An 18,120-nucleotide genomic window follows, 5' to 3' on the forward strand; every position below is an offset into this window, starting at 1 on the left:
TAGCACAAAGAATCAACAGATGGGATCTCATCTTATTAAAAAGCTTCTGCACTGCAAGACAAACCACCAATAGAACTAAGAGACAACCTATAATGTGGGAAAAAATTTTACCAGCTGTTCCTCAGACAAAGGTCTACTATCTAGAATATATAAAGAACTGAAAAAAATCATACCCCCCAAATTAAAGACCCAATTCAAAAATGGGCATCTGAAATCAACTTTTCTTTTGACATGACTGTGATAATATACTAGAACCTTTCTGATCTCTTTAGAGTTGCTGATCCCTTTAAGAGTTGATGATGGAGGGAAAAGAAAGATTATGACATGGGCTATTGAGAGATATTTGATCATTTCATTCAGCAATTGAAAATAATACATCTTGTTTGTAATGTATTGTTTAGCAGTTATATACATTTTCCAATTTTGTTGAGACATGTGCACAATTTATATGTCATAAATTTGTACTTCCCAAAACAAAAATTGAGTATTTCCATGATTTTGACACTTCTAAATCTCTAATAGTCTTGAAGAACAAAAAGATGTATGTGAAGGCTGGGAGGGAGAGATCTTAAAGTACAGCGGGGGTGCCAGGCACGGACCTCCATAGTTGCATCCACTGCCATAGCTAGAGTTACTTAACATCTATTTCTTGACATTTTCCTTCCTACCATTCCCTCTTCTATTCTTCTTACATATATTTCAGTTCCTCTTTCATCCTTTTGTTCTAGGAAAAGCAGTGCTGACTTTTGTCATTTGGAATTTCTGGAATCCCTTGCTGGAAAACTGCCTGCCTTTTGTGTGACTTCACTGGGGATAGGACATCCCCAGTGGAGGGGTAGGCAAGTAGAAGATAATCAAACCCAACTATTCAGAGAGATTACTCCAAAATTGGATTTGGCCTCTTTCCATGAAATATGCTTTCCTCACCTCTCTTCCCTAACCTTCTCTTTATAAGGGTTACAGTGATACCTCAGTTATTGAATTCAATTCATTCCAAATTTGTTTGTGTTTGAGTAGTGAAAAGTTCAAGAACTGACTATATTTTTCCCATAAGAATTAATGGAAAACCAAATAATTGGTTCTGATGCCCCCAAATTACATTTATAAATTAATTTTTCCAGGACTTTAACAAATTTTACAGTGATTTCTTTCTTCAACTCTTGTAGTTCTCACAGTTTTCCTCTTAGCTTTACTGATGGTATCAGTAACTTTCTTTGGAGCCATGGCTATGATACTTTATGCAAATAAAGCACAAAAAACCCACAATGACAAATGTCTGACTGCACTGACATGCTGTCCAGGTGAGAGCGAAGCTTAGACTAACGCATCATCTCTCTGTGTCTGCAGCGAGATGTGGTATGTGACTCACTTTTGACCTGCACAGGGTTTTCAAATCAGATTTTTGGTTTGACTATCAAGCTTAGTTATGAACACTGAGCAGAGCAGATACACAGCTTCTGCCTTTAATCAATGGAATCAGACTTTCCATAAGATGTGAGCTATGAATCTGAACTTTTGTAAACGCTTCCCCAGTGGTTTTGACCTAGTAGGTCTGGGAGCTGGTGTTTAGGAGACAGGGAACATCTGTGTCTCACACTTCCTGTGCAGATGATGAACCTGTTTGGCTGTGTCTGGTCCATATAAACTCTGTGTCCTGACTATGTCTCCAGGATGCCAGAGAGGGGTCAGGGATCATCTTTCTCTTTGTAGATGGTCTACCTCTGTTCATATTTCCAGGCTGCTCAATGCAGAAACACCAGCAGTAGTGGGGATCCTGTGCAAGCCAGTTCCCTGGGTTCCTTCTGAAAGCCCAGCACACCAGATCAGCACAAGATATCATGGACACTCTTCCCCACTAAAGGACTCAAGAGCTAAATAGTAAGCCCTGGAGAATCAGCTCCACTTCCTTGCTTAGAAGGAATATTAATTGTATGTATGTATAGATGGATGGAAGGATAGATGATAGATAGATAGATAGATAGATAGATAGATAGACAGACAGACAGATAGATATCCTCTCCATTCATTTACTTTTTACTGGAAACTCACAACTTTCCCACATGTTCCATTTGTACATCTGCTCACAGAGGTATTATAAATGAGCTAGTGTATTGTTGTGGCTAATTTAAAGATAAAATTTAGATTACAAGCTCAGACTGTTGCTTTAGCTAGGTCTGTTCATCCTGGCCTAGTTTCATGCACAATAAATGTCTTATACAAGCAAGAGCAGCTGCATGAAGCCAAATAAACTATACGATTGTCTAGTGAATATTTTTTAGCTTCCTGAGTCACAAGATTTACAAACATGTCCATCTGGGTCTACCTTCAACCCCTATTCCTCCTTTGTCTCTCCCACTATAATTCCAAATACCATCACAAGGCTTTGATTTTCATGGTGGTCATCATCTTTTCCATTCATGTCATTATCTTATTTCAGGGTCCATTAGAACTCCTGCTGTAATGAACCTTGGGTGTAGCTGTTCACTATTTTCCTGGTTACCCACCACTCCAGCTGTTGTGATGAACACTAGGCCTCCCATTCTTACCTGCATCACGTAGTCTCTCTTGCTTCCATTAAAATGATCTTCTCCCCTCCCCCCACACACTCTGCAGTCATCACCTCATTATAACTCCATTACTTTTTAGCATCATCTACATTACGACTCCATTACCTTTCACACAGCCACCGTTGCCTCCCATATCACCACCTCTACACTTCAGTTGCCCTCACCTTCTCCTTTACAGCCACCAGCTTTCCAATTACAGGTACATTATCTTTATTATCATCTCAGTTACAATCATAATTGCTCCCATAACAATTTCGATGTCTTTATCCACCTCTCTACAGTGCAGGACCCTGGCCACCTTTGATAAAGCTGCAGGCATCCCCATTATACACTAGACATGTACTCCAACATTTCCATTAATGTTAGAAGTTCCTTCTTTTCCTTCATCAAATCACCCATGATCACATTAACTACAAAAGATCTGCCACTTTCTACAGCAATTTCACTATTACCATTGTTACCCTTATCCACAACTCACTCCTGCATCTCGTTCTCATTTCTCTTTCTATAACGGCCAAATAGTAATAATCTTCATCTTAAAGACCTCTCATCTGCACAGTCCTCTGTTACAGTTGCCAGAGTCCAAGAATTCTGACTACTGATGTCTTTTTCAAAGCAGTTCAAGGCCATACTAATATAACTCCCCGTGCACATGGGCATTTCTGAGAGTCTAGAGTGGTTTTTTGGGGGAGGGAAAGTTGTTTATGATTGCCCTGTTTCAGCCACTAAATGTTAAGCTCATGGTGGATGAGACCTCATTTCTTTCCAGGGGCATTTAGCATTTGGACAAAGTTAGCATTCAGCCAATGTGGTTGATTGAAAGACTGAATACATCACCACTCTTCCTTTACCTTTACACTTACTGTCTATTGCTGTTGTATTGCTGGCTATCAAAATCTCATCAATACACTCTTTATTGTTTCATTACCTGAAGCTCCTCCTCCTCCTGCAGGAGAGATACATCTACTCTTCTACTCCTGAGCCATTGTCTCAATAATTGTCATGCTTCAATTGTAGTGGCTCCATTATACTCCATTACCACTTCTTGATTAAGGGGAGATAGGCTTCTCTACCACAGCACCCTGAGCCCCATCCAGAACAGCCCTCAGCTCCTGCGAGGAATCAGGGCATCTGTGCCACCAGATCAGCTGCACCCCTTTCCCAACAAGTATTCATCATTGCACACTGGTGACATTCCCAGTCTACCTTGTGTGAGATGGAATTCAAATGACAAAAGACCTTCTTCCCTTATTGCAGTCTGGCTATATGGTCTTGCACTAATCATTCAAGCCAATGCATATGGGAAGGAGCTCTGAACTCAAAACCTGGGTTCAAATCCAAGCTTTGCCATGTTCTAATTTGTTGGACCTCAAAGAAATTATTTTGCTTTCTTATACCTCAATTTTCTTTACTGTAAAATGGAGATAATAATAGTTCCTACTAGTACAGGTGGTATAGAAGAATAAAAGAGCTAATACATATAAAGTAATACAAACAGTACTTAGTATATAGACAACACTCAGTGAATCTTAACTTTGTGGGGCCAAATTTGCCCTGGACAGAATGAATGATCTCTAAAGTCCTAGATCAAACACTTGATGAGTCCGTGATTCTGGTATCGGATTACCAGAGTTCTTACAGAATTCTCATCATTGTAGTCTTAAATCATTTCCTGGCTTTATTAGCCTCTGCTGACTCGGCAGGGACATGCAGCACCCTCCTGGCCCAGGGCCACAGTTGTTCTGCAGTGGGGCTGATCTCCAGGCATTTTCTTCCCTGAACCTAATGAAAGAGTTTCTGAGGTTTTGCCACAGCTGGAGGTTGACTTTGCTGCATACACATATATTCAGCCTGGCGAAGCCTTATAAATGGCCTTACCTTTCTCTAATTCTCTTCCTGTTTTGCTCTTTTAAACAATGCTGAGGCTTCTCTGGTGGCCCTTGAATATGTCCCATGTGAATGTCAGAGTTGTGGAATGAGACAGGGCTGTTCCCAGCCATACTATAAAGGAGGCAAAGTTATATTGTAGCTTTGTTCCACAGTGATTTCTACTTCTCTCATTTTTTCTCTCCTTCAAATTATTTTCTACTTCTTCTTCCACTCCTTCACCTCGACCATTGACCACTTATGCTGGTTATTCTCAATCCTGCCTTTCCAGGCAGAGCACCATGCTCTAAAACTATTGTTCCCTCTCCTCCTACCATTATTTTTTCTCTTCGCTGCACTTTCCGTCTCCAGTGGCACTTAGACAAAAAATAACCCACTGTAATAATTAGCATTCTAGTGTGGATAAGCAGGTGTTTCAGGAGACACCTGTCTTGCAGAATTCTGGAAGAAGCAACACCTTGACAAGAATGTTTCTCAAGTGCTAGAATTTCAGACAACTTGGCAGAGCCATTGCTATTTATTTGTTTGTTTCTTTTCCTTAAAATATAGGTTGAGGTGCAGATAGGATGGGGATAGGAACTTTTAGGGTAGAGAGAGTTCACTGTGCCGGTCAAGATATATTTTGTTAGCTATATCCTGCTTTCTATAGAACATTCTTAAAAAGCATTTAGTACACTTTCCTTGGTTTCTCAGTCTCTATCTCTTCCAAAGGGTCCTGGAACCTTTAGCTAATGAAGCCATTTCATTGTTTCTGGAACTTCTGGGGCTTCTTTAATGCAGCTCTTAGTAATATGAAAATTCAGTTGCCAAAAATCAACTTGATTACATTAAATAAAATAAGTCAGGTGCAGAAAGCCAAAGACCACATGTTTTCACTTCTGTATAGAAGCTAAAAAGTTGATCTTATAGAAGTAGAGAGTGGAAAAGTGGTTACCAGAGCCTGGGAAGCGTGTAGCGGAAGGCGGGATGGCGAGAGGGAGGTAAGTGGGTTGGGGTACAGTTAGAAAGGAGAAATAACGCCTAATGGTCTGTAACACAGTAGGATGGTGATGGTTGAAAATGATTAACTGAATATTTCAAAATAGATAGTAGAGAGGATTTTGAATGCTCCAAACAAAGAAATGATAAATGTTTGAGGTGATAGATATGCCAGTTACCTTCTTCTAATCATTGCACACTGTGCATGCATTGAAATATCACTCTATATCCCATAAATATGTGCAGTTGCTACATGTCAATTAGAAATAAAAAGTTATTTTAAAAAAGAACAACCTGGGGCTGGGGATTTAGCTCACTGGTTCTGCTGCCTGCCTTGCAAGCACAAGGTTCTGAGTTCCATCCCAGGTACCACAATAAAAAAAAAACAAAAAAACCCAAAAAACAAAAAAGAACAACCTGAAAGGTGCCGGATTTCTGTGTAAACTGCATTTCTCTCAAGTCAGCCCGAGGAAGGATGTTTCACTGTGCCACTGCGGGAGCAACGGAAACAAATGGCCTGAGTCCAGCTGCAGAGATGACTGTGACCTCGCATTTCCTGGCTCTTAAGTGCTGGTCTGCGGCCAGGGAAGCTCTGAGGTGGCACAGGCCCCCAGGAGATGAGCGGAAGCTGTGGTAGCTGTGCTCTATCACTTTCGTGGCCACCTTTCCCCTTTTCTGATCCCTCCTGCTTCTTCCTCTCCTCTTGTTACACAGACCAGGTGCCATGCTTACTGGCCCTTCCTGGGTATGCATCGCCTGTTTTCCAGGCTCTGCTCAGTGGCCTGGCCTCTCCCTCGAGGTTCTCTCTGGTTCTGTTCCCCGAATCCTCCGACATTTGTCCCATTTGGTTTTCAGTGCAGTAACATGGTCAGGGCCCAAGTGCTTGATTATATTGTCATGCACTGCTATTTCGTTTGTTTTCTGGGTTGAGAATTGCCCTCTTGACTAAATACTAAACTCCTTGAAAGTGGGAAGCAGGATATGTACCTCTTTCATGTGGCCCGAGGTACAAACCTTTACCTTTCACATAAAAATTCCCTCATATTGACTTGCTAACTGTACCTCCTACCATTTTCTTTCATTTCCCTCTTACCCGTCTTGCTTGCCCTTTTCTGCACTGCACTCCACTTCCTCTGTTCTCCTCTGCAGCCTAAATGCCACAGGCCAGTGGTGCTCACAACCGTTGCTTAAGCATGCTAGACACAGTCAAGGCTTAGGGAATTTCTGACTCCAGATTACTCCAAGCTAGGGATTGTGTTTGAGTGACAGTGGAGGTGCCACACTAGACAGGGCTGACTCAGGGCCAGTCAGAGTAATTCGGTTAAAAGAGAGATAGAGGAGAGAGAGAGAGAGTGCTCAGAGTTAAAAAAAAAGATGCCACAATAGAGAAGCTATTTGGGGCCAACAGTGTTCAGATAAAGAAACTCAATCACAAAAAGGTAAGCACTAGTTAACTCTTTGCATATTTGTTAACTATATTGTAGATATTTCCATTTGGGGAAAATCTGGACAATTTAAATTTGCTTTGATGACATACCAAAGGATAATTTTACATAAGCCCTTTTCACTACAAATACAGGTTCTGCTTATGATCAATTCTCATCTGTATGTTGGGAGGCAATTTCGCTAAGTACTTAGCTTAATCAATTTGTATCTGCACGTTGACCTTTGGGACTCTACTCCTGGTCCCATCACGCGGTGTGCCCTGCAATTCTCCATCTCTTCAGACAGCATATTTCTCAATATTTGTACATGGCTTTCATATTGAATCAATGCAATCATCTGTTCCCTCTCCTCCCTTCTTCTCTTGCCCGGGAGGTGAGAACCGAGCACTTGTGCTTATTAGAGAATACTTGTTTACTATTTCCCTGAAACCTGGAGAACTATGAAGATAGCAGGGCATTCTGGGATCATAAAAAAAAAAATGGGAAAAATAAAAATTTTTTTATCAGCTTGTTTACACAATTATGTAAATGATGAGTACTTATACATGGCTGATTCCTCAATTATTCATGCTTTGAAGCTCTTGAAAATTCAATTCAACTAAATCACCTTCTCTTCAGCTGTTATGATGAGCCAGGTATTGTGTTTTGAGGAGGGGGAAACAAAGATACAATGTGATAAGGAACATCAAATAAATAAGCAAATGACTGTAATGCAAGTTGAATACACACAGTAAGAAAAGCATAATGAATGTTCTGAGAGTTTGGAGCACAAGAGAGAATATCTACTTGGGCGGACTCCTGGAGAACGGAGGCGGTTAGGACAGGGCCCCTTTTCTCCATCCCCAGTGCTGCTATGTGGTTCAGGAACACTCCACTTCTACGCTGGACTACTGGAGCAACTTCCTCCCTGACATCCTCAGTGGTGCTTCCCCATTATCTACAGGTGATCTAAATGTGACATTCCCCACCCATAAACCCTCCCATGTTCCCTTTGTCTGGAAGAAGCAGTTACTGTTTCTCAAGATCTCACACATAAGGTCTAAGCATCTGTCAGCCTCTGCAGCCTCAACATGTCTTGTCTCCCCGCCATATATAAGCTGTCAGTCACATGCTATGTGGCTTGGGTCCCAGTGACCTCAGTGACCTTGTCTATGCTGTTCCTTCTACCTAGGCTGACTCCTCTTCTCTCTTCCTTTTCCTCTCTTGGATTCCTCATTTGGAAACTCCTATGAAACTTGCCTTGCTGCAATCTTCCTCCAAGGCAGGGCTGACAGTTCACACCCTTCCTCTCTGTAGTACTTGCTGGTGTCTCTTCACTTACTGCCCTGCTTTGTCATTTGGCTCAAGAGATAGTAGGCATGCTTGCCTTTTGTGTAAGAGTAGGTTCTGCTTGTGGTCAGAATCCAGACTAGACTTGGCACATAGTATGTGTTCAATGCACGTTTCCTGAATTGCATTGAACTTGTTACATGGATGGGGAGAATGTTCCGTTTTTCACAGGATCAAAGGTGAATAAATGTGAGAAGTGAAATAGAATATTTTTCCACAATAAAAGGAGACCACAGAGAGGAAATCAAGGGTTAGGGTTTGTTTGTTTTATGGTGATGAGACTCATCTGTAAGTAGAAAAAAAAGAATTTAGAGAAAGTGAGAGAAACTGTAAATGAGGAAAGGGACAATGGATGGATCAGACCCTAGAGGAGATGGGTGAGGGAGGCACTGAGGGCTCGGGAAAAGCCAGCCTTTGGGGAGGCTTTCTCTGTGAAGAGACAAGATAAGGGCAGATTAAGGAAGATGTCTGTGTAAAGGCATCCACAGGAAACCGGGAAAGAAATTAACAAGGCTGTGTGTGTGTGTGTGTGTGTGTGTGTGTGTGTGTGTATGCGCGTGCGTGTGCTACTTGGGATTGAATGCAGGGCCTATGCACTGAGCTATATCCCCGTTCATTTTTGTTCTTTAACTCTGAGATGAGGTCTGAGTGCTGAGTGCTGGGTTGGGCTCTAACCTGTGATCCTCCTGGCTCAGCCTCCTAAAGTGCTGGGATTCCAGGCGTGCACCACTACGCAGGTTAAGAAAGCTCTTTCTTTTCCCCAGGCTTAGCCAAAGAAAAGGGGAACTTGCAGGCAAAATTCTGGCTAACACATATAATATCATTAATTTCTTTTTTTACATGTAAATCACATGATGCTGAGAGAAAACACAAATACAGTATTAGGAAAGTATTGTCATGAGCAATGACCTCTTTGATAATATGCTCATTATGAAAGTGTATCACAACAGGATGGAATGTTTATTTTCCTGAGGGTGCAAGGCTAAGCCTGAAGGCTCTGCCAGTATCTCTGATATTCTTTGTTCCCCTTCCACATGGAACAGTCATATGAGTCCTGATTGATGGGAGTTTGGGATAGAGTTATGCACTGTGATTCTACAGTTGTACTTTGCTGAGATTCTCTGGCCCTAGTTTTATCAGGCAGCCCAAGAAGCCATCCACATTCAATTCTGTTCCCAGCCACAGTTTAAATCCTTTCAAAATCCCTCAGTGCTCCCCAAAGCCTGGCATGAGCTTTGGATTCCCTGAGCCAGAGCAAGTGGAGCGGGCTTGCCCGCAGCTTTTCCCACACCCCGGCTCTCCCTTCTCCTGGGTGGCATCTTAGCTTCCATTCCAGAAAACATGGCAGGTGGTATTTTCCCACCCAAATGCGAAGCAAATGCAAGGTTTAAGCTCAAGGTTTAACTTCTTCTGAAAAGCCAAAAGGGCAGCTACTTTTGTTGAGCTTTCCAAAAGCTTTCAAAAACTTAGGCTCAATGACATTTCTTGAATGACCACCCACATGCAGAAAGATAAAGCATGTTTTCAAGAGTTTCTAGATATTCTGGGGATACCTAGATATCTGGTGTGGGTGGGGAAAGAGTAAGAGAAGAAAACTCATTTTTTTTTGTTTATAAGAATACATTTACTTCAACACTGAACTATGTTTTTTATTTACCATTGGTTTTAGTTTTTCTTTCCTTTTTATGTTCTGACTTACCTTTTTCTAAACTTCATAGAAGGGTATTAGGTCAGAAAGCTATAACTATTTACTTGATGGCTGCATTTTTACTCTGGAACATGAACCCACTCATAGGAGTTACAGAAGGTGATGAACATCTTCATGCAATGAGACATTCACATTTCTGACCATTTTATATGATTCTTGGTTAAAGTATGATATTAACAAAATTAACATTGAATTAAATAACTAAATAATAGTTGCCCAGTAAAAGTTGTGGCCTAAACTAAAAGAAAGTGTCCAGGAGATGTGGAGGCACAAAGAGTTTTGCCATAGTTTATCATAACTGAAAGATAAAATTCTGTCTGGGGCCCCTTATCCCCAAATTAGCTTTCTTTGAAAATGCATGATCATAGAGACTCACTTACACACAGAATCACAGACCCCGAGACATGAAAAGGACCTGAAAGATGAACACAAACCCAATTTTAGGCTGCGAAGAGCCACGGGAGGAAGTAGAATGCTTCAGAACCTGTGCACAGACCAGAGCAGCCACAAGCTGGGAGCTCAGTTCCCCAAATATCACATTTATCTCAATTTGGCAAGAAGCTGAAAGCCTATCTGGGGCCATTTAAGTTCTAATGTTATTAAGGTTCATCTAATCAGCTCTTGAAATAAGCTGCTTGCAAATGCATAGGGATTGAAGGTAAGATAGAAGCAAGCTGAACCAGGCAGTTCAGACTCTCCTCGTAAATGTACCTGGGTTTGAAATGCCACGGAGCTGTGAGACACCTCCCTGCCTTCTTGCAATTCCAACACCAGGTCATATTAGTAAGCAGTTTGTGAGTGAGCGCAAGAGACAGAAAGTGAGTCTGGACCCGTAGTGTTTTCCTATGAAGACGATTGTACATGTGGGACAAAGCCCAGCAGGGAAAGGTAGAAGGCCTCTGTGCCAGCAGGTGGCCTGCAAACCTAACGGAACAGCTGGTGCTTTGATGGCTACCTCTGAACACTGCTTGGCAAGCTGAGGAGCCAGCTGGACCCTCCAGGCCTGCCTGGGCCCCAGGCAGCTGTTAGCTACCTTCAAGGTCAGCTCCTCCCATGCACCTTGGTTTGCCTTTCCCTGGGCTCACGGACTTCTGTAAGGTCTACACTAAAATGGGCCCTGCTCCTGGTGTGCACAGGGCTCTGTGGTTTAATGTTGGATCCTAATCCTCCCCTGCCCTGCCCACGCTGTGAACAATAAGCTCATCTTGTTCATGAGCATTCTTGGCTCAGCCTGTGGGTTGATTTCCAAAATGAGACCAAGGGTGAGGTCCCGCTTGCTGGAGTGCAGCCATCTCCAGATGTAAGAGTTCTATTGGTCTTCAGTTGTCCTTCCCTCCCCACTGCCTGCCTCTGTGTACCATTTCTCAGCCCACCCCCAGCCAGAGCCTCATTCACAGCCTTGGGCTCCCTCTCACCTTTCCAACCCATCCACCAAAGGCCTCAGATAGCAGGGCTGGATGAAAGTACATAGGTGTCCTGTCATGTTAATATCCTGTCTTACATTCAAATCAATATTCTTTAACTCTTTCTTCCACATCTTACTAGAGGAGGGCGACAGCACCCCGCATCACATGTTTACATCGAATCTTTACTAAGAAGTCAATATACTGCCAAGTGTTTACACTGGAGAAATTTCTTTGGGTGGGAAGTTTAATGCTCCATTGCAAGTGGTTTGTCAAATATTCCCTTATCTATGGAAGTATTTTCTCTGAGCAGAGTGCTGATAAGGGAAAAATATCTCCATTTTAATACATCTCCACTGATGCTTCTGTGACAGGTTCTCCTAATTGCTGGTCTGCCCTGTTCCAGCTCCATTTGGTTAGAGAAAACTTGAGCTCAACCAACTGGTAGCCTAGAAGCATCCCATTAATCAATTTACCCTCTAATATGGATGGCTGACAGCCAGCTTCATGTGATGATGTCTCTTGTGACTTTGAATAGTGAAAGATGTTTTAAATGTCCTGGTGTACTTAGTGGTCAAGTGTCTCATGCCCACTAATGCATCTAGCTGCCAAGGAGGATATTCTGGGTGGATTCACATGCAAAGCTTCAGAAAAGACTTGCCTTTTGTCTGTAGAATACCATGATGGGTACTGAGTACATGATGAGTCTCAGGGAGGAAATGAGTTTTTCCTGAACAAACTTTACCAATTGTATAAACAAATAGAGGGGGAAGGTTGGTGGGTACATTATCATTGTTTTGCACAATAAAACAGGGCCATGCCTGTTTGAAAAGTCCCTAATCCAGTGAATCAGGTTTGAGTGCCATGGAAAGTTATTAAGGGAGCAAAATATTCATTGTGCTTGTCAACTCTGTGAATCCTGAGAGCCTTCTCCTGTGGACTGTTTTTTAGAGGTTATTATTTCAACCTGAAAATTCTTTAGACATATACATGTGATAGGAAAAAGGAATTAGGAAAGCTTTTAAATTAAAAGAACTAAAATGACAGGGTTTTTTCCCTCTAGCCGTGTAAATAGTTATGGATAGAGATAAAGAGATGGATATTTTTTCATAATACTTTATTAGGGGTTTTGGAACTCCAGAAATTTTAGAGCCAGGCTGGTGAATAATTTAGCACTGATTCATGCAGGCCCAGTGCAGACATGGGCGGGCTGGGAAACAAGGCTAGCCTCTTGGAGGCACTGAGCACACTAACGCACTTTTATTACCAACGGTATCATGAAATGCATTTCAGAAATATTTTATGAGAAGCCCAGAACCTCAGTACCAACTTCCTCCATTGTCAGAGACTGTGTGGAGCCTAGAGGAACAGATGCGGTTGGCCACCTCATTTCGGGGGACATTGCTCCCCCAGGGTGTTGTTTTAGTGACAAAGGGTCTCAGAGCCCTGGAAAGATGCAGTTCTAGTGAAAGCCTCCAGCTGGCCATTGGAATGATGAATGATAAAAGATTCACAGCCAACGGTACCTTTCCTGATGGTGTTTCCGATGTTTTCTCTTAACCACACGTTCTTTAACCCTAACTTCAAAAGGATCTGTCCTCTGTGGAGTTAGGATGATATGGATACCTGAAACAGAAAGAAGGTGATGAAGAAATACATTTATGGCTTCAAAACAAGGAACCTCGGTTTCCCTTTCTCATCCAAACACTTTATTTCCTTTTAAATCAAATTGGAGTTGTACCATCTAAGATTTCTAAGACAAAGACAACTGTTGCTTAGTAAGTTATTTTTTCTCTTCAGAGTTTAATTTATTTCACTAATTTTTAAAATTCATTTTTACAGTTTTTCAATAACATGGTAAATATTTAAAGTAAAAATTGTATAGAATGGGGCCGGGGATTTAGCTCAGTGGTTCTGCCATCTGCCTTGCAAGTGCAAGGTACTGAGTTCGATCCCTGGTACAAAAAAAAAAAAAATCTATAGAATGATTTTAAACCCAGAAATGTGCTTTATTTAGTTTTTTATTTTATTTTATTTTTAATTTAATTTTATTGGTACATTTTAGGTATACAATATAATGACATTCATCATTGAAAATTTGCACCTTTACATACTCTCTCTTGGTTCAGAAATGTGCTTTATACCACAAATCTAGGCTCTTTGAAAATGACTGTAGCACATACTTAGATGATCTGATTATGACAAATGCTTTGCATTTCCTCCAGGAAGCTTCTTCCCATCTAATCCCTTTTCTCTCCAAACCGAGCCCCTTTCTTACCCTTAATATCCTCAGCATGTTGAACAGTCCTGTCATGAAAGTCGCCCATTTATCATAAACATTTTTAAGTGTGTCACTTTCAATCCCGTCTTTCAAGGACTCTCTGGACTCTCCTTAAGTCTTTGTCCCACTCCCTGCTTTAGCTCTTGTCCCAAACACAGTGACAGCACACAAAAGAGCGAATGAATAGATGATTGAATGCAGAGTAATTCTCTCAGGTTCGAATCACCACTACAATAAGCAGGAGCATCTACTGTAAGTGGGAAGCTTCTGAATGAGCACATTTGTCAGTCTTTAATCAAGGGTCCTATGTAGAACTTGGACCAGGCTTTCCCCTACACAATTCCTAAGTATCTGTCAACACAGTTGGTAACTTGATAATTATGCTGTCAAGGGGTTCCTTCTCACAAGCCCTGCTAAGCCTCAAGGATCTCATTTATAAGCATCTAAAGAGGATGCATTTGAAAAACTTGATTGGAGTCTGTGGGAGAGAGAAAGGAGCAAGGATCTAGCTAAAGTATGGACTTGATCATCTAAGTTGTTTCTGGAATGAATGGAGGACCTCATGGAACCTCAGAATTGGAGGAAGGGTAAAGGTCATTCAGTTCTGGAAGGGCACAGACTGTGTCTCTAGTGGACACTCCAATGTATCAGCAGGCTCCCTGCAGAGTGGGGTTGTGAAAGATTCTGAGGCCACATCATTGGGAAAGGAATGGTCTTGGGGTTTGCTGGTGCCTGAGATGGAGAGGCAATGCAGATCACAAAGATACCAGGTATTTTCCTCTTCCAATTCTAATCTATCTGTTTGCCAAATGAAAATAATCATAGTTCTTTGGATAGTGTAATTTGGATAGTAAGTGTACAAAATTTCCAGCCTGTTTTGAAGACAGAGCTCTGATATTAGACAATTTCTCCTTTCATGGAATTAAAACTCCCTCTCATTTTTTCCTCCTACTATTGACTTTTTTCATATCCTATCTGTAAAGGTGGTGACCTCGCTCTCAGAAAGCTGGTCCAATCTATTTTGAACCAAATAAGTCAAAAGTTATCAAAAGTGTGGGCAAAAATCTCCTACAATTGAGTTCATTAAACACTGGATACCCAGCCAGACTTGGTGGAACACACCTATAATCCTAGTATTCAGGAGGCTGAGGCAGGAGGATCACCATGAGTTCAAGGCCAGCCTGGGCTATATAGTGAGTTCAGGGCCAGCCTGAACTACAAAGGGAGGCACTGCCTCAAAAAAACCAAAAAACCAACCAACCAAACAAAAAAAGCACTGGCTATCTATCAACATAGCATTTTATTGTTATCTATTTCTCCAACAAGATATAGACACATTCATTCATCAACAACTAACATGTTTATTATGGTTTAAAATGTCTTTGATATTCTTAAAATTGGAAAGGTGATACATGCTTACAGTAATAAGATAATCAACGTGAAAAAAAAGCCAATCATTTCTCCCCGTCTTTGTCCCTTAGGTAATATTTTAATAGACTAGCATGTATCCTTTACCCTGTCATAGTTTCTCAGAAAACAGATGGGCACTGGATATGCACCTAAAAGTTTCCCTGGGCTCACTCTTGAACCAGCCAGGAGGCACACTGAGCTGACCTGCACTGAGAAAGGATCGAGGCTTTTGGGCCCCATATGGGCCAGTCTTGCATGTGAGCTGCCGGTCCAGAGGAGATGGGCACAACTTTGGGTAAATAAGCTCCTTCTGTCTGAGGGCAATGGCTGCAGAGGAACTCAGCTGGGAGCCATAGGCAGCCAACACTCCCAGCAGCTGTGGCATCAAGTGTCTCGCTTGGGTGGTGTCTCCCATGGCCCACAGCACACACCCTCCTTTTGCTCATTTAAACCTAATTATGCACATATAAAAGATATATGGGATGTTTTTGTTTGTAGTTCTTAACTGAAATAGTCTGCAACTTGCTTTCCCTTAATGTAGCACATTATCATTTCCCCTTAATTTATTTATGCATACATACACATACTTCTACAAGAAGATCATGTTTTGCATCTAGGCCTTTTCAGGCCAGTCTTCTTTCTTCTGTTGCTTGGCTTTCCCCACCTCCTTCCCTCCCCTGCACCATCTACATTATCTTCAACCCCCATGCTGACAGCATGGGACAGATCCTCATATACTTCCTTTCACACTCGTCTGCCCACATATAGACGTGTGTGAATATGCACAGATAGATGAGCTTATTTACTTTTTCGGTCATTGGCAGTGCCCCTGCCAAGCAGTGGGATGTGAAAAAGAGCAAACAGCCTCAGCCCTCAAAGAGCTCCTGTCCATGGAATTGGCATGTGAAACACAGGAGGGCAGGTCCCTTCTGGAGTCAGATATGGAGAACACAGAGTTATTTAAAGGACTAGAACCAGAACACTGGCCACTGCATTCCAGTCTTGTGCTCTTTCCCTTGTAACCAGTTTTTTAAAAAGAGGTCTCAAACTGGGCTGAGAAGTGGCCAAATTGAATTTGAGCAACTCTGTGCTGATAACCACACTTGCTCTGTTAGAGTGAAGCTTATCATGAACCCAATATACTGGCCTTTGTGACAGAACACATATTACCTCAGTGACAGACCCACTTAATTTGATTAACAAGTTGTACTTCCTTAAGATATCAAACAACAGGCTTATGGTAGGGTTGATTTTCATATAACTGGAGACGAGGCAAAGGATTATTGTGACAGAAATTGAAGCTGGATCCCAGGCATGTATTCCTGAGATAGCAAGTTCCAGAGGCAAAGCCCTTGGCTGAGATAAATATCAGGCACAGAGCTGATGCTCCCAAATGCTTTTAGCCTGCACACCTCCAGAGGCGGTGAGGGAGAGGGCGCTGGCACCATGAGAAATACACAAGAGCATGCGGATCTGACTGTCCAGCAGCTTTGGCAACCAGAGGTGTCCTGTGCATTCTCTTGCCCCCTCATTCACCCATGCTTTCCCTTTTCCATGCCCAGCATTTTCTAGGGTCAATTTATAATAGCTCATCTTTGGAACAAAAGTTTTTATCTGAAACATGTCCAGAAAACACACAATACATATTTCTTCCCATCAAATGCTGACCTTCTTGTACTGGAGGTGAATTCAGCCACATAAGGGGCTTGGCTTAGATTTTGTAGCCTGGGCTTCCTGTCCCTGACTACCCAGGCAGGACATGAGGATCTGCATTGCCCAGAGAGCACAGCCCAATAGGCGCTGTTGACTTCAATCACCGATTTTCCACGAAATCTTGTGCTTTTTTGACTTAGGTGAATTAGAAGAAAGGTACCGCCAGGCCAGGTAGACACAGCAATCAAACACTGCCAAGGTTGCAGACTTCACAGCCCTGGTTCGTTTTAGTATTCAACATAAACTGTGGTGCTTGGATGATGTGGATTTCTGTATTGTGAATTGTGGGAGATGTGCCAGTAATAGCCATTTGATTCCAATGTTGTCTATTACCTCTAAACAAAATTACCCAACACCTGAAAGTATGATCCATTATTTTTTCCCCAATTCTCACAGAAGTTAGTAGCTGAACAATGGATCAGACTGAATGATCAACAAATTGTACCTAGTCACCGTAATGAGAAAATCAGAAACTCAGGCAACTATTGATGATCTACCCCATATTCTCTCCTAAACCCACAAGGTCTCTACCTATAGGGATCTTGAATGACTGTTATTTCATATTTCTGCTTTTTGGCATACAAATGTGAATGTTAGAAGGATTTCTCTGACCCACTGATATTGGCAAAACTTTGCAATTCAGCAGGGTGCAAAAGTTCATGAATTCTCAATTTGTTGTCTACTGATGCGTAACAAATTACCCTGAAACTCAGTGGCTTAAAACAACCAACATTTATGTTCTTTCCTTCTTTTTTTTTTTTTTTTGAAGTACCAGGGATTGAACTCAGGACCTTGTGCTTGCGAGGCAGGTGCAGTGCCACTGAGCTAAATCCCTGGCCCATTACTGCATAATTTCTATGGGTCAGGAATTCAGAAATGGTTTATCTGGGTGGTTTTGGCTCAGGGTGCCTTAGGAGGTTTCAGTGAAGATGTTGAGTAAGGCTGCAGTAACTTGAAGACCTGCTAAGGATAAAGGACCTGTGTCCACAAGGGCTCACTTATGTAATGCTGGTCATGGCAGGGGGTCTCAGTTCCTCCCCATGTGGGCCTCTTCAGGGCTGCTTGAGTGTCCTCACAATATGGTGCTGGATTCCTCCAAAGTGAGCAATCCACAATGTCTTTCATGGCTAACCTTAATGTAATTTCTGCAATATTCTGTTGGTTATGCAGGCTAGCTGCATTCCGTGTGGAGGGAGCCTCCACAAGGTACAGATACTGGAAAGCAAGAATCAATTGGAGGTCATGTTGAAGGCTAGCTACTACAAATGCTTTATTTGCTTTGTCAATAATGGTAAAGACATGGAAAAAGACTTTTCTGTTTCTTGTTTCTTACTAGAACAGCAAATGGCAAGCATGGGATTTCATTCAAATCTTTCTCTTACTAACCACATTTGGAAAA

General features: G+C 41.9%; 1 protein-coding gene across 7 annotated transcripts in view; it reads right to left on the reverse strand.

The window, feature by feature from the left end:
• Tnr (tenascin R) overlaps nt 1–18,120 on the reverse strand; it is a 434,816-nt gene that overhangs the window by 193,528 nt on the left and 223,168 nt on the right. For 6 of the 7 annotated variants that reach the window (XM_004853393.3, XM_087194345.1, XM_087194347.1 and 3 more), the window contains one exon: nt 12,844–12,943. The exons of the other annotated variant lie outside the window; for it this stretch is intronic. The gene's annotated coding sequence lies outside the window, so the exon portion shown is untranslated. The remainder of the gene's footprint in view (nt 1–12,843; nt 12,944–18,120) is intronic. 7 annotated transcript variants of the gene reach the window in all.

The sequence above is a fragment of the Heterocephalus glaber genome, unplaced genomic scaffold (genome assembly GCF_053883595.1).
Source record: "Heterocephalus glaber isolate CG9 unplaced genomic scaffold, H.glaber_assembly_v1.0 deba00001600, whole genome shotgun sequence".
Classification (NCBI taxonomy): domain Eukaryota; kingdom Metazoa; phylum Chordata; class Mammalia; order Rodentia; family Bathyergidae; genus Heterocephalus; species Heterocephalus glaber.